This window comes from Rhea americana, unplaced genomic scaffold (genome assembly GCF_003343005.1).
Source record: "Rhea americana isolate MKP2758 unplaced genomic scaffold, rheAme1 scaffold_154, whole genome shotgun sequence".
Lineage (NCBI taxonomy): Eukaryota > Metazoa > Chordata > Aves > Rheiformes > Rheidae > Rhea > Rhea americana.
In genome coordinates, this window is record NW_028185639.1 from 145,757 (window position 1) to 159,375 (window position 13,619).

Genomic DNA, 13,619 nt, shown 5'->3' on the forward strand with positions numbered 1-13,619 from the left:
AATATCAAATGAATTCATTATAATCACTGCGATTGCCATGAATACCAAATGAACTTATAATGACTCAACTCCTAAAGAGTTGCCATTTTACAAAAAAAAAATAAAAATAATAATGCCAGAAATAATGGAAAAGTTCTCATTCTATTTTGGAGAGGTGGTGTTTAGGCAAAGTGTTTGGAAAAGATTCAAGTAGTTGATAGCTTGTGTTTTTCATATAAATCTCGTAATTTTGGGTGCTAAATGCCAAATAATGGAAATTCAGAACATTTTATTGCTCAGTTGACAAATCTCAGTTAGGTGTGGTTTTGATCAGAAGATAAGTGTGTCTGCTTTGAAAGGCCAACAAAGAGAACGCTTTAGGAGCGTATAAATTAATGTAGGGTTTAAATATACGCTTCGAAACCAATATTTCCAAAAGATGCTGTCTGCTGCCACCAAAATTGAAGGAAACTGAACTTGTGAGGCACGTTAACTGCGTGATAATTATGCTCCACAGCTCGCAAGCCCAATAAAATCYGCGACTGCCAGTTTGCTGGAGACGGATCCCTCCCTCCCTCTCCAAACACTTTGAAACTTGCGGAGGCTTCAGCGCGGTCCCTGCCCAGCGGGAGGCTTAGCCCACTTCTGCTCTTTGCTTTTCCGAGCGTAGTCCGCGCTGGCGTTGCAGTGCAGGAGGACGGCTGTGATTTTGCCGCTGGTGCTGCAAGACAACAGTTTATCTGCGCGAGCGTGTGTGATGTGGAAGCAGGCAGGGGTAAACGGACGTTGACCTACTGACTTGTAACGTGAAGAAGGAAAGAAAGGGAAGCAAATCACCGTCGTGCTTTTCTTGCATTGTGGAACAGCTACTGAAATGCCAATTAAAAGCTGTAATGGGAGCTTGGGGTGGGTCCGCATGATGAGAAACTTCTAGGTCAGGCAGGAAGGTTGCAATAATAATAATACCAAGCACATTTCCTTATTTAACTTTGTTTTTTATTGTGTTCAGCCTGCAGCTGATTTTTTTTTTTACCTTGTAACATAGTCCCTAATTGAGACACATGAAGCTCATAAGAGGCTTTAGACAAGATTCAGCTAGCCACAAAAGTCATTATCTCATTTTCATTTATTAACATGATATTTCCAATGGATTAGCAAGGGTTTCCCTTCTGTTGCCTCTGCTATGGCACTAGCCCTAAAGGGGCTGTTGCGTCTTTCCATCTCAAGTGACTTCTTACTCACATTAGATTACAGTAATGTACGTGTTACAGGAATGACATTTATTATACTTCTTGAATTAAAATTCCCTATTTGAAGTAGCTCTAATTGCGAGAAATAGGATAAAGTGGACTCGAGTGTTGAGCAATGAGCTAGTACCAAAATAACTGCTGCAGGATTTGGGCAAGCAAAAGCGTTCTCCGAATTTCATGTGACCGTTTGATCCTGTGACATTTCACAGGGTACAGCACCACTGTARTCCTGGTAACTTCAAGTTTTTGAAGAAACCAGAAATCTTTTAGAAGCTGCTCCCTGTATTTTCCCGAAGACTCTTAGTTATTTTTCCAGCGTCAGGGAACCAAGTGCAAATTTGGTCGATCAGAAAAGCGGCCTCTCTGCAAGCTCACCGCTGGCAGGTATGTTGCAGCAGGTCGCAGCTGCGAATCCAGGTAGCTGCAYTATTTTCCTAGCCTGTTTTCCAGCTCCTGCTCCCTGGTTGCTCCTTGTCTCCCAGCAGGCTGCCGGAGCAGCGTTACAGCAAGGACCTGCCGAGAGCCTGTCTGCTCCAGGCACTGTCTGATCTCACGTGACATAATTTAAAGCCGTGCTTCCTGCTTTAGCTTTACATTTTCCAGAACCTGAGAGGTTCAGCGAGGCGTAAAAATTCTCCTATGCAAAATATAGAATAAGCGACCTTAATCAGTGCAGCCCRCTTCTGACTTATCTTAACGGGTTGAGTGTTAATGCAAAGGTGTTGCGGGACACAAGCATGCAAGCGATAYGTGTTGTCCGCAATGCAACCACCCGGGTTGGCACGTGCCAGCGTACATCGTGCAAAGCGGGTTCCTCGCCGTTGTGGCAGGCAYGTGGGTCATATCCCTGCCACCAAGTCTCTCCTTGGAGAAGGAAAATCCTGCTGGGCTGTGGTTTCGTGGGAAGCACTCCTCTTGCTGCAGTGGGGACTTTTGAGTTAATATGTGCAGTTCACAAAAATACTGTCTCCTTAAGCTTGCCTGCTTTTTGCTTTGGGTGTAAAATCAAGACCTTAAATACTTGTGTGTTTCGGCGTCCTCCYGATGAGGAAGGTGGGTTGAACCCTGGCATTTTGGAGAGGCAGCACTGGAAAAYGAGCTGTGGCACTTGGAAAAAAAATTCGTCTGCCTTGTGTTTGGGGGGGGGGGGTGAAAAGTAGCAGTGATATTTAATCCCTGAAGCTCCATCATGTGTTGTGTTTAAAATTGTGACCTACTGTGTTTCATAAACTATTATGAACACAATTGCTAACAGATTTCAATATAAATTTGTAAACCGCAGCAGCCCTTGTTGAGATGTTTTGGAATGTCTTCTGCGCTCTGTGTTCTAGCGGGTCCTCTCTGCTTTATTTATTTAATTGCAAACCCCCACGAATGTCTTGGGAAATGCGGCTGCTCGGGCCCATCAGAGAGGCTGGCAACAGCAGCAGCGATCTGCCTGCTGGCAGGTGGGCTGGTGGACCTCCTGGATGGGATCTCCCAAGTAATTTGGTCTCATAACTTTAATAATTTCTAAGGACATCTTCAGATGRGCCTTTAAAGGGCAGACTTTCCCCAGGGAGATGGGGGGGGGGGGAGAGACTTTATACATGTGCATGTATATGTACAGATGTATACATACACATAGATATCTTTCTGTATACATATATAAACACACACAGAAAAAAGCCCAAATATGTTATGCAAAGAGTGGATTTCATCTGCTCGTTTTCCATGTTTTTCCAGCAAACTTTCTACTTAACTGCAGTAATGAAACTCATATGTAGGTTGCAATTTTAACTGTGGCAGAGTGAAAAGAAAGGGTTTAGTTTTGTACTGAAGGGTATTTGCTGTACAAAGAATATTTACTTTCTACTGATACCTTCAGATTGATTCTTGCATAATTTCATAGTCARCCACATTTTTTTTACACTTAGGTTCCCCCCTCCATTCTTTACAACACTGGCAAAGTCTTTCAAACCCCAGGCATTATTTTGGTTAGTTTTCCATGRGGTTAATGAATGGCTCTCCTCCGAGCTGGCTGGAGGCCTTGCCACAGCATGAGCTAGCCCAAAGTCTTCTGCTGCAGCAGCAGGGTTTTCCTAAAGGAAGGGAAGAGACGGGGCTGGCAAGCGGACCTGGGAGCCAAATGCTGCTGCTTCCCAGGGAATTGCTGCTTTTTGGAAAGCTGCTTAGCCCATCCATCACTGCTGCTGCTCCTTAGACAGTGTGGGCAGCAGAAGCCCACTGAGCCTCAGCAGAGATGAGGGAAGATGTTGCTTCTCCAGACTTGGAAGGAAGGAAAAATTCAAGTCCAAAATTGTGTGTTGTTTTTTTTAATCTAATATATATAAAGTTCCTAAGATTTCAAAATAYGTATTTAGTGTAGGGCAAACAGCACTCACCTGCTGCAGAAAGGAGGTATTGGGAAGGACCTGCTCACCAAAACATGATGCAACCACTGCGCTTGACCCCAAGCAGCCCGTGCCAGAGGTTCAGACCTTTGGCTGGCGCTCGCTCAGCGCTGCCTTCGTCAGCCCATTTTCCTATTATATATTTTATGTCGGAGTTCAGAGAGGTGATCTGTGTTTGCTGGAGCTTGACCAGARAGGGTGTTTAGAGTGCATTCTTCCTTAATTTAAAAAAATAGCATGAACAGTTGGAATAGAACCTGAGTTTTGGGTAAACTCCAATAATGTGTTTTTCATTGCATGAGATGTGATGCCTGTCAACACTTACTAGTCAGATTCGCCTCCTTTTTACATATCTTAAACAGGCCCCCTGCTTTTTAAGGGTTTTTTTTGTAGCATAAAGGAGTGTCCTGCATATCTTGCTTCCATCTCCATACTGTAATTATTAATGTAGGGTAGAGAGAGGTCACCTATGTTTTTTGGCAACGGTTATGTTCCCATGTATAAATCATGATAAAGTGCTATTACTCTGTAGGGTACACTGATGTTTTCAATTTACCCTATGTAAAATATCCTTTCTTTCYTTCTCCCTTAAAAAGGGGGGAAAAAAACCTTTCTTTTGTTCCAATAATATAGATAAACTCATAGATTTCACAACCAATAAAAATAATATTAATAAAAATGAGGCATTGTTACAAAGTAGGTCCTAACTATGCAGCCTAATGTTTCAGTACGTCTGTGGTGTACATCCTTTTATAGCCAATTAAGAGGATGTTTTATTTCCCTCATTAATAGTGCAGCTCACAGTCACCATGTTGAATCAAATAAGCATGAGTTTGCACATCCTGCACGCAACCTTTCCTTGAGGCACAGTAGCATTTGTCATCTTTATTATAAAGCTTTTCAATTCTTCTGATTAATATTTAAAAGAAATAACATGACCTGAGGAATATATATATATATATATATATATATACACACACACACACACACACACACACACACACACACACACATATATATAAAAAACATCCTTGTTCGAAGGCATTTCACACCACACCGCTTTCCCTGGTTTAAGGCTAATGTACCATTAGATCACTCTGTGCTCTGCCTCCCTCTCAGACCTACTTTTCCGCATGCACTTGCAGTTGCAGCCTCTGCATGCTCTTTTCTTTTCCCCCATTGGTAGAGCGATCTCCAGTGCTCCTCAGTTGTTGCTGCAATGTTCATCGTCTTCAGTCTTGTCCTGCCACGTGGAAGAGAAGGCCACAGCAGTGGCCACCTGAAGGACGTCYTTTGGGCGATTACTGGGTGTTTGCTTCTTTGAGGGTGCCTAGTTTCTGAATCTAATTCATTGCAACTTTCTAGCAAAGGAGGTCTGGGCCAGATCCATTGCTGAAAGRTTTGGCCCAGCCTCATTCACTCTGTTCATTCTGTTGCAAAAGCCTGGGATGTGCTCAGAGATAACTGCCCCATCAGATCTCTCTTTTCTAGTTCGTGTGGAAAACTGTTAATGCAGCTATTGCAGCTCTCTTGAGTAGAGGCGACCCAGAAAAGGTTGGCTTCATCTTCTAAAGGCGTACCTCCAAAACAATCCCTGTCTCCCCAAACTCTGGATTTGGTAGGATTTCTCAAGAGATTTCTACCATAGCCTACTTCTCTGCAGGCTGGAAATGTGGYCAAGGAGAGCTTTCGTTATGGCCCTAGAAACAGGTTAAGAAAGCTTCCAGGAGAACTGGGAGAAATGGGGGAAAACTGACACAAGAGYTTCAATATTGTTACAGACTACAGCAAATAACTGTGTTAGGACCTGTAGCTTTCTCAGGTTGAGAAAAACTTGCCATATATACGTGTGTGTGTGTGTATGTATATATACACCTACACCCCCCCCCCCCAATATATGTGTGTATGTATATAGGTGTATTTATTACAATTGAGTTGCGTGTGTCAGATGATGAAAGGGCCACGCTTCAGATYGCTTTGATAGCGCAATGCAGCAAGAAAGATGATATCAACAATGGGAAAGAAAGAGTAACGAGCGGGTTGAGATTTGACAGCAAAGATACTAGGAACTGTTTATTTTTATGCAATCTCCCTAATACATTCATTCCCTCCTCTTTTTTTGTAGATACATTCTTCTGTCTCTCTCTCTTTTTTTTTTTCTTTCTTTCTGATAATAGTTGGGGGCAGACATAGGAAAATGAACAGGACTAAGGTCAGTTTTTGTACTTGATATTGGCACTCATCATTAAAGCACCTTAAATTCTTTAAATCATTAGGAGTAATCGCAGCTAGAATAACAAAATATAAGCCTTTAAACTTAAAAGCTCAATTATTCAAGGCTCTCTGTAAATTACAGACAAAGCTAACAAATTTCATACATTAGTCATGGTAAAAAATATTAAATTCCATGGTTTGTCACAGATTAATAGGGAAAAAAGATTAAAACGGCAAGTTGTGTAAGTAATTTAAACAAATGGTTGTCGGAGATTTTGCATGTTTGGCGAAGAATTAAATAAGTGAATATCAGCAGCTGAACTTCTTGCAGAGGAGCCAAACCGTTTTGGAAAAGCTGAGGCTCTTTTTGAATATGGAAGCAGTGTTTTACTCAATCCTATAACACATTCAAAACAGCTGTTGTACAAAGGAGAAGAATTTACCATGCAGTGTTACTTGTATTTGTCTTAATCCATCCCCACCAGTAAGCCACTCGCTGCTGAGGGAAAAAGGAAAACTCTCCTGTGGACTGAGACTTGGAAGATACGGAGAATACTGAGATTAATATTGAAGGCTGGAGTGCTTGTTGGAAGGGGCGATAACGCTTAGCACCGCGAGACAATTCTTTCTGTTAAGTAGCACCAGGGCATAATTGCAAAATATTCCACGCATTTGGGCAAATACTTGCTGGCAAGCCAAGGCCGGCCAAGGTCCCAGCGCCACGATGATTTCCACCCACCGGCTTCCCCTGTGCTCCATAGGGGAAGGGGGGCTTGGATGTTGCAGAGAGCCACAGCATCCAAACGCAACACGCCAGGCGACTGCCGCGCACTGCAGGAAGTCTTCTCTAGTCGAAATGACTCTCTTGAAAAGAACCTGCTCCAAATTTCCCCCTATTAAACGAGATAATAGTGCTACACGTGGCACACGCACTGATGGATTTTTGTAAGAACATGCTGTACACACAGTCAGCCCAGGGGACTTTAAACATGTTTGCCTATTTTCTTCTTTCTTGTTTTTTGCTGTCTGTTGGGAAGATGAGCCAAGTCCTACTTTCTCCTGATCTACTGGAGACAAGTATCGTATTTAGGACAAATATTCACCCTACCTACCATTTCAGCCGCGTTCAGTGTGCTCTCGCTTCTCTGTGTTCTGCCCTTTAACCATATTTGTTTTGCAGCAGGGAAGTAGTAAGGATGTTAAAACCATGATTAATAACGAGAGAACCAAGTACTTGTTTGGTTTTCCTAATTGGTAATTCACTTCCTTTTTTACTCCTCACTGTGGTTGTCCCAATTAACTGTTGGAAACAGCTCTCCAAATACATGCACGTAGTACCACAGATAGGCCACTGCTATAGTTTAAAAAYGCAGAAATATCCTATTTTTGTGTTGCCTCTTACTTTCATACTTCAACGTGACATTAAAGGTGGGTAGAACTGGATTCTGCACCAGTCCCAACTGTTTAATTGCATTAAAATGGGAATTAGAGATGGAGATTTAGTACAGCCCTTGCCTATGCCAACGTGCGTCTGAATCCTTCCTAGATCTAACAGCCCAGGCCAAACTGGATTTAATGCTGAGATGCCTTTACCCATTTTCTTAAGCRGCCATTGAGGAATGGGCTCCTGCCTTTATGCAGCATCGCGCAGGCTCAGCATTGCCACGAATGCTTGCTTTGAAATGAATTCAGGCAGAGCGATCGCTCAGGGGTAGCTTGCTCCATCAACACAGTTTTTAGTGTTTTCAGTAAATCTCCATTTCACTCAACACAATTTTCATAAAATTCATAGTGAGTGAAACGACAGTCAGAGGATGGAGAAACATCCAGTCTTCATGGTTTACATCCTCTAATGTAAAGATTCACAGTTTTCATCATAACTTTCACGGAACCTTATCTTGTGTATATGTTTGTTCAGCGTGAAACTCACTGGTAGGCAAGAAGTCCTTGTGCCGTGTTTGTTTGGCAGGAGGAGCACTTCCCCGCAAGGCTGCAAAGGAGGCACGTTGGAGGCCGTGTCCACTGGCAGAGTTAATTAAACCAGTATTTCTGATTTGCTGTTCTCACAATATTTCCATCTCGACATGAGCCAGGAAGCACCAGTAATCTCCCATGGGAACKCCTTCCCATGAAAATTCCCAGCACAATTTCTCAGCGAAAGAGGCTGGATGTGTTCTGATATTTCTTGGATAAGCTTCTGCTTGTGATATTCATCCAAAAACTGGAAATGCTAGGCTTGCTCAGCACTGATTCATTTCAGCAGCTGATACTGCAGCAGTTCATATACTAGTACCAGTGATTAACTTTGCTTGGCCCAGGAGGTTGGTTTTGACCTAGATTTAGTCAGGCTTGGATCTTCCATGGAGGACCTGAGGGCTCATGATTGACACTACCAAATTGTTGCACAAGAAGACCAGCAAAAGAGCAAACAACGCTAACTCCACTAGCTGTTCTCAGACAAGTACTTCTGAACGAACTGCAGAACGTCCATCTGACTGGTTTGCCGTCCGCTCTAGAGGCTGACACGGGGACGGACCTTCTTGCTATCCTCACTGTAGCTGTAGAGATGTTTGTTTCGAACCTACGGCATAGAGGGACAGTCTGGAAGCACCAGGAACTGGAGACTTTCTCTGTATTCGTAGCACCTGACGATAAAATAATTCAGCATCTTACTTTCACTCTCCTTTACAGGGGCAATGTTYGGGTTTCTTTCTATTTGTAGTGTGTACTGGCTCCCGTCCCCTCTCACCACGCTTCCCACCCCTCAAACTTCCACCAGGCCACAGGAGAAAAAGGAGCTCCACAGGGAACTCTCCAGGAGCTCCAGATCTCATTTCACCCCCAAAGGTTTCATTCTTGTTTAAAACCCTACTTAATACTGAGAAGGGACAGGAGCGTGTGCTGAGAAATGTGAACCACTGTCCTTCATCTGAACATCTCCATCTGGCTCCATTTCTCCCACCACCACGTCCCCACCCTTCCTAAACCTGCTGGGTGACTTCAAACGATCTCCTTGCATCCAGCCGRTGTTTAAAGCGTTGTTAGAAAATAGGTGAACTCCTCCAGCTGGTAACTTGCTGGAGGATTCTGTCAAGGGCTGCCTGTACTCGCTTTAGTCTTCCTAAGAATCAAAGTAAAACAAGGAGAGCCTCACAGAAAAGGGTTACCAGGAGTTTCACGTGTTTTTGCAGCCTTTTCATGGCTTAAATTACACTTCCCCTTGTTCTAGTTTTAAAAGACAGAACAGAAAACTTAATTTTAACACTGAAAAATGAAGGCTCTTCAATTATTTATAACATTAAAATGTACAAATGTTTGATCAATGAACTTGAAAAAAACATGCAACTACAAAAACCATTTCACAGTGTTCGAAAGTTCATGTGGCAGAGATAGAGAAATGATTATTAACAGACGAAGAGCAGCATTTTAATAACATTCAGACTGTAGTAATGAGGCTGACAAAAGCAAGGAAATTCAAAGCTAACACTGATCCGACGCTCCCTCCTTAACACGTAGACTGCGCCTAATTTCGCAGAATATACGAAAAAAAAAATCATGCTCTTGTGTGAGACCCTCCTCTGCTCTGAGGGGCAGTGGGGTGATAGCAGGATGAAACAGTTGTCTTTTGTTTCAGAACTTTGTTATTTTTTAGTTAAGTATCTCAACTAAATATGTAACTGTCTTTTTTTTCTCAAGCTTTACTATTACCATTAAWAGCATTTTTAAGAAAGAAAGATTTTACTACTGAAAATATGAAATTTCAGATGAATCTGTGTCAGGCCAATCCACCACTCCAGCAGCTGCTTGTGGACAGGTTAGAGATGGTGACGGCCTCTGAAGCTGCCCAGGCCATGTGGCCCACAACATCAAGACGTGACATGCTGGCCACATCTCAGGATGAGCCTCTTGACACCCTAAATGGGATTTACTGTGCGCTGCTCACCCGTTTCCTTTTGATTGCATCTTAAGGGATGGCACAGGAGTCACGCAATGCTGCCAGCAGCCAGTCACCTTCACACAGAMTCRGTAAGGTTGGAAGGGACCTCTGGAGATCATCTAGTCCAACCTCCCAAAGATTTCCTGRTGCTGGTTCCACTGGGGCTTGAACCCTGGGCCTCCTACATGTAAAGCAGATGTGACCTTACGTCCCTCATGGTTAAAAATGCGGTTTGAAGGGAGGCTCTCATCCCACAAGGCTAGTAGTATCATTTCTTCATGCAAAAAGATCACTTTTTAGGTAGGAACACACATTTTCATATTAAAAAAGTAGTTTATTTTACAAATGCCAACCTTTTCCAGAAAAGCAAACACACTTCAGTCAGCCAGCTGCACAACTGCAATAAATCCTGTTTGCTCAGCTCTTTTTCCAGATAAACGTTAATTCTCGTTTAAGGGCTCTGGATATTCAGCTGTCTCTTATGCAACAGCAAACCGAAAACGGTCTGGTTTTATTGCTCAGCACCGAAGCTGCAAAGTTTAGAAGCAGAATGCGTTTGCAGAGAGGGGGGGTGTGCAGCGCGCAAGGCAAGGCAGAGGTTCTTATGATGCACGAGCCTGCATGTGCAGTCTTGTAAGGATGAGAATATGGTGTTTGGGGAGATGTGGCGATCTTTACYCCCTGGTTTGCAAGACTTGGACTTGCTCTCCTCGCCCCGCAGAAGGTGATTTTGGGCCCCATCCTCGAGCCCAGGTCCTGCAGCTTCTCATTATGCCCCACGCTGGGCYGCGGCTGTGAAGTCTGCTGCAGACGCAGGACGGTGACGACGATGAAAGGCAGCAACATCAAAAGTGTCAGGGAGAGGGGAAGGCAACGCCGTACCGGTGTTGAAGCCGCATGCATATTCCAATTTGCTATGTGACTGTGTTGCTAATTTGGAAGGGSGAAAAAAAGCAGATAATACGCAGAAGAGCATCCCATAAGGTGCATCAGGAATATGTAACTGGAGAAGTTTCTTAACAGCGGAGTTGCCTGCTATTGAATCTAGTCTCAACACACAAGTAAAGTATAATTAGAGGCTCATTAGGAAAGGAATTAGGGCTGCTGGATCTCAGGTCTGTCTGCAGACACCCCGGTAGGAATGAGTGGAGAGGAAATAAGGTTACAACCTTTGCACTTCACCGGGGAATGAGGAGGAACAGGGAAACATCATCCTTACAGGCCCTCCTCTCAGAGGACCTATTGTATGTTTTCAACCTGGTGTTGCAACATTTTTAAAATGACAAAATTAATCTGAAGAGGAGGGGAAAAAAAAGAAAGTTACAAAAATTCTATTAATAAAATTTACTAGATTAATAAGCATCAGTATTACATATAAAAATTTGGCATTAAATATTTAAAAATCTATTAATAAAATACTAGATTAATAAAACCTAATATTAAATATAAAAAATTAATTGGGTGCAGTTCTTCGACTTTGTAATGTGAAAGCTGCAGCAAGAGATCTGCCAGCTCTAACTTACATGAGGGCTCGTGACTGCAGCCAGGCGATGGAGCCGGAGGGAGAAGACATTTAGGAGATGAGCTCAGTCACCTGGCACTAGCAAGAGAGTAAAATAAGTGTTGACTAATCTACAAGATTTTGGGGCCCACAAGACTCTGCTTCCCCGTATTTTTTTGAGCAGAGGTCCAACTTTTAAAGCATGCCTCCTCACGAATATGAGAGCTCTGCGGGAGAAGTATTCTTCCAGGACGATGTAAACACCCATCGCTGGTGATGTTCTCTGAGCTTTTTGCCCAGAGTCAGTAAAAAATTGTACCTTTTACCTCTACTTGGCCAATATTTAAAGAGAAGGGTAAAATTATGTTTAAATTAGGATAAAAATACTAAAATTAATATTYATTGACTTTTATGTTTCATTATCATTAGAAATTAGTTTGTTCAGTTTATAGGCAGATAAAACACTTTCTGTTGACCTATTAACTGGCCTAATATATTATGAAGTTTTTGACAGYTGCAGTAAAATTTACAAACAGCTATTAAACCTTTTAACATACTAGATATGTCTAAGTCTCTATAACACAGAGAAATGATTTTTTAAGATAATCTTCTACTGATATTAAATTCCTCCAAGACTTTAATATATTGTCAAAGTTTATGGGTCATAAAATAAACCTAGAGCTTACAAAAAATTTACACAAGGATATTATTTAAGGAAAAAGGACGTGTAAGTTTTAGTACAGTAAGAATAATGATATAAGCCACTGAAACATATAAAAGTACATAGCAAATACTATGTTAAAATAACATTAAATGTCTTATATAAATCCACAAGTCAAGGTTTAAGGTTTTTTACAGTGTCTGAATCTCTTATTATTGTGTCTAGATAATGACACACTCACAGTGCAGCACTTAKGAAAGCTCTCTTTTGACAGATGTAAAAGCATGAAATAACGATAGACCGAGAAATCCTAATTTTGATTTTCCTGGTAATGTAAGGTACATTGTAATGTAAGGCACATATTCTATGGGCCAGATTCAACGATGTATCGCTCCTTTCTTAGCCTGATGTAAATCTTTTAAAATCAATAAAATGGGTCAGCTAGCTGGTGTAAATTGGCCTAGCTTCATTATAGTCCATGGATGGATGCCAGTTTACACCAGCTGAGAAATTGGCCTGGCGCAGTTATATCYGTGTAAAACTGTCAGAACCCAGTGATTAATCAGGAACTGAACATTTACGATGCCTTTTGTTCGTTTCCTTTATGTATATATGTATTTAAAAGTTGGGTGGTTCGACACTGCCCTTGAAATAAGAGTAATGTCTTGTAACCTGATCCACGTTCAATAGAGCTGTCACATTTCTCTTATTAGTGAGCATTAGGCGCTTGATGGAAACGTGTCAGCGAGTGCCTGAGATGCTGTGAGACTAGGGAAATTACAACACTACAGCTTAAGGCATCCTTCAGATTCGACTGCACAGACTGCATCTGAGCTAGGTGGGAGCCAAGAGGTGTCTTATCTCTGCTTGCTACCACAGTTTGCGACTAGAAGAAGCAAAGAGACTGCGCTGGTCCTCCTCRGGTCTTGAAAGCCAGGAGACAGGCAGGAACACCTTGCAAAGCAGTGTATTACCTATATTCTTGCCRCAAGTGTGTTTAACGCTGCATGTATATAATGAGGTTAACCTGGTGACTGAAAATAGTTCCTTTGACCAGTCTTGCTGCCGTAGCCTGGACTGTGCTGATGGACATAGACTTCGTGCAAAGCGCATACAGGGATCTCCTTTTTAACAGTTTTTTCCTTTCATGGTTTTCTGAAGCTGATGAGGTTCTTCATAAACATAAGGCCATGGCTAAAGAACTACTGTACGGGGAGGGGGGGGGAAATGTGTGTGGAGGGGACTTGATCTCCAAATGTCATCTCTTTTAGTGCTTATATTCTGAGAAACGAGGCAATAGTGGAGAACTGCAAAAGCAGTTGGTACAACCAGGAATGTGAGCAGCTTATGAGACAGCTTAGGAGGAACAGCTGTGGTTCCTCTTTGATGCCAAGTCACCCAGGTACTTATGGTTGTCCCACCAGAACATAGGTCCTGCAGTAGGATTTAGCACAGATTCTAGTTTAACCAAGGTACTGCAGGACCATCTCCTAATGCCTAAAGACACCAAATCAGTGGAGTTTGCTTGGGTTTTTTTTGTGTTGTTCCTGCTCTGGAGACGTGCCAGGTGAGCTTCCTGCCCCTGGAGCTGGTGTTCACTGTGGACACCCAGCAGGAGGTCTCCTGCAAGGCCAGAGCCACCCAGGCACCACAGAGCGAAGAGGGGCTGGGAGCCGCGCTGGCT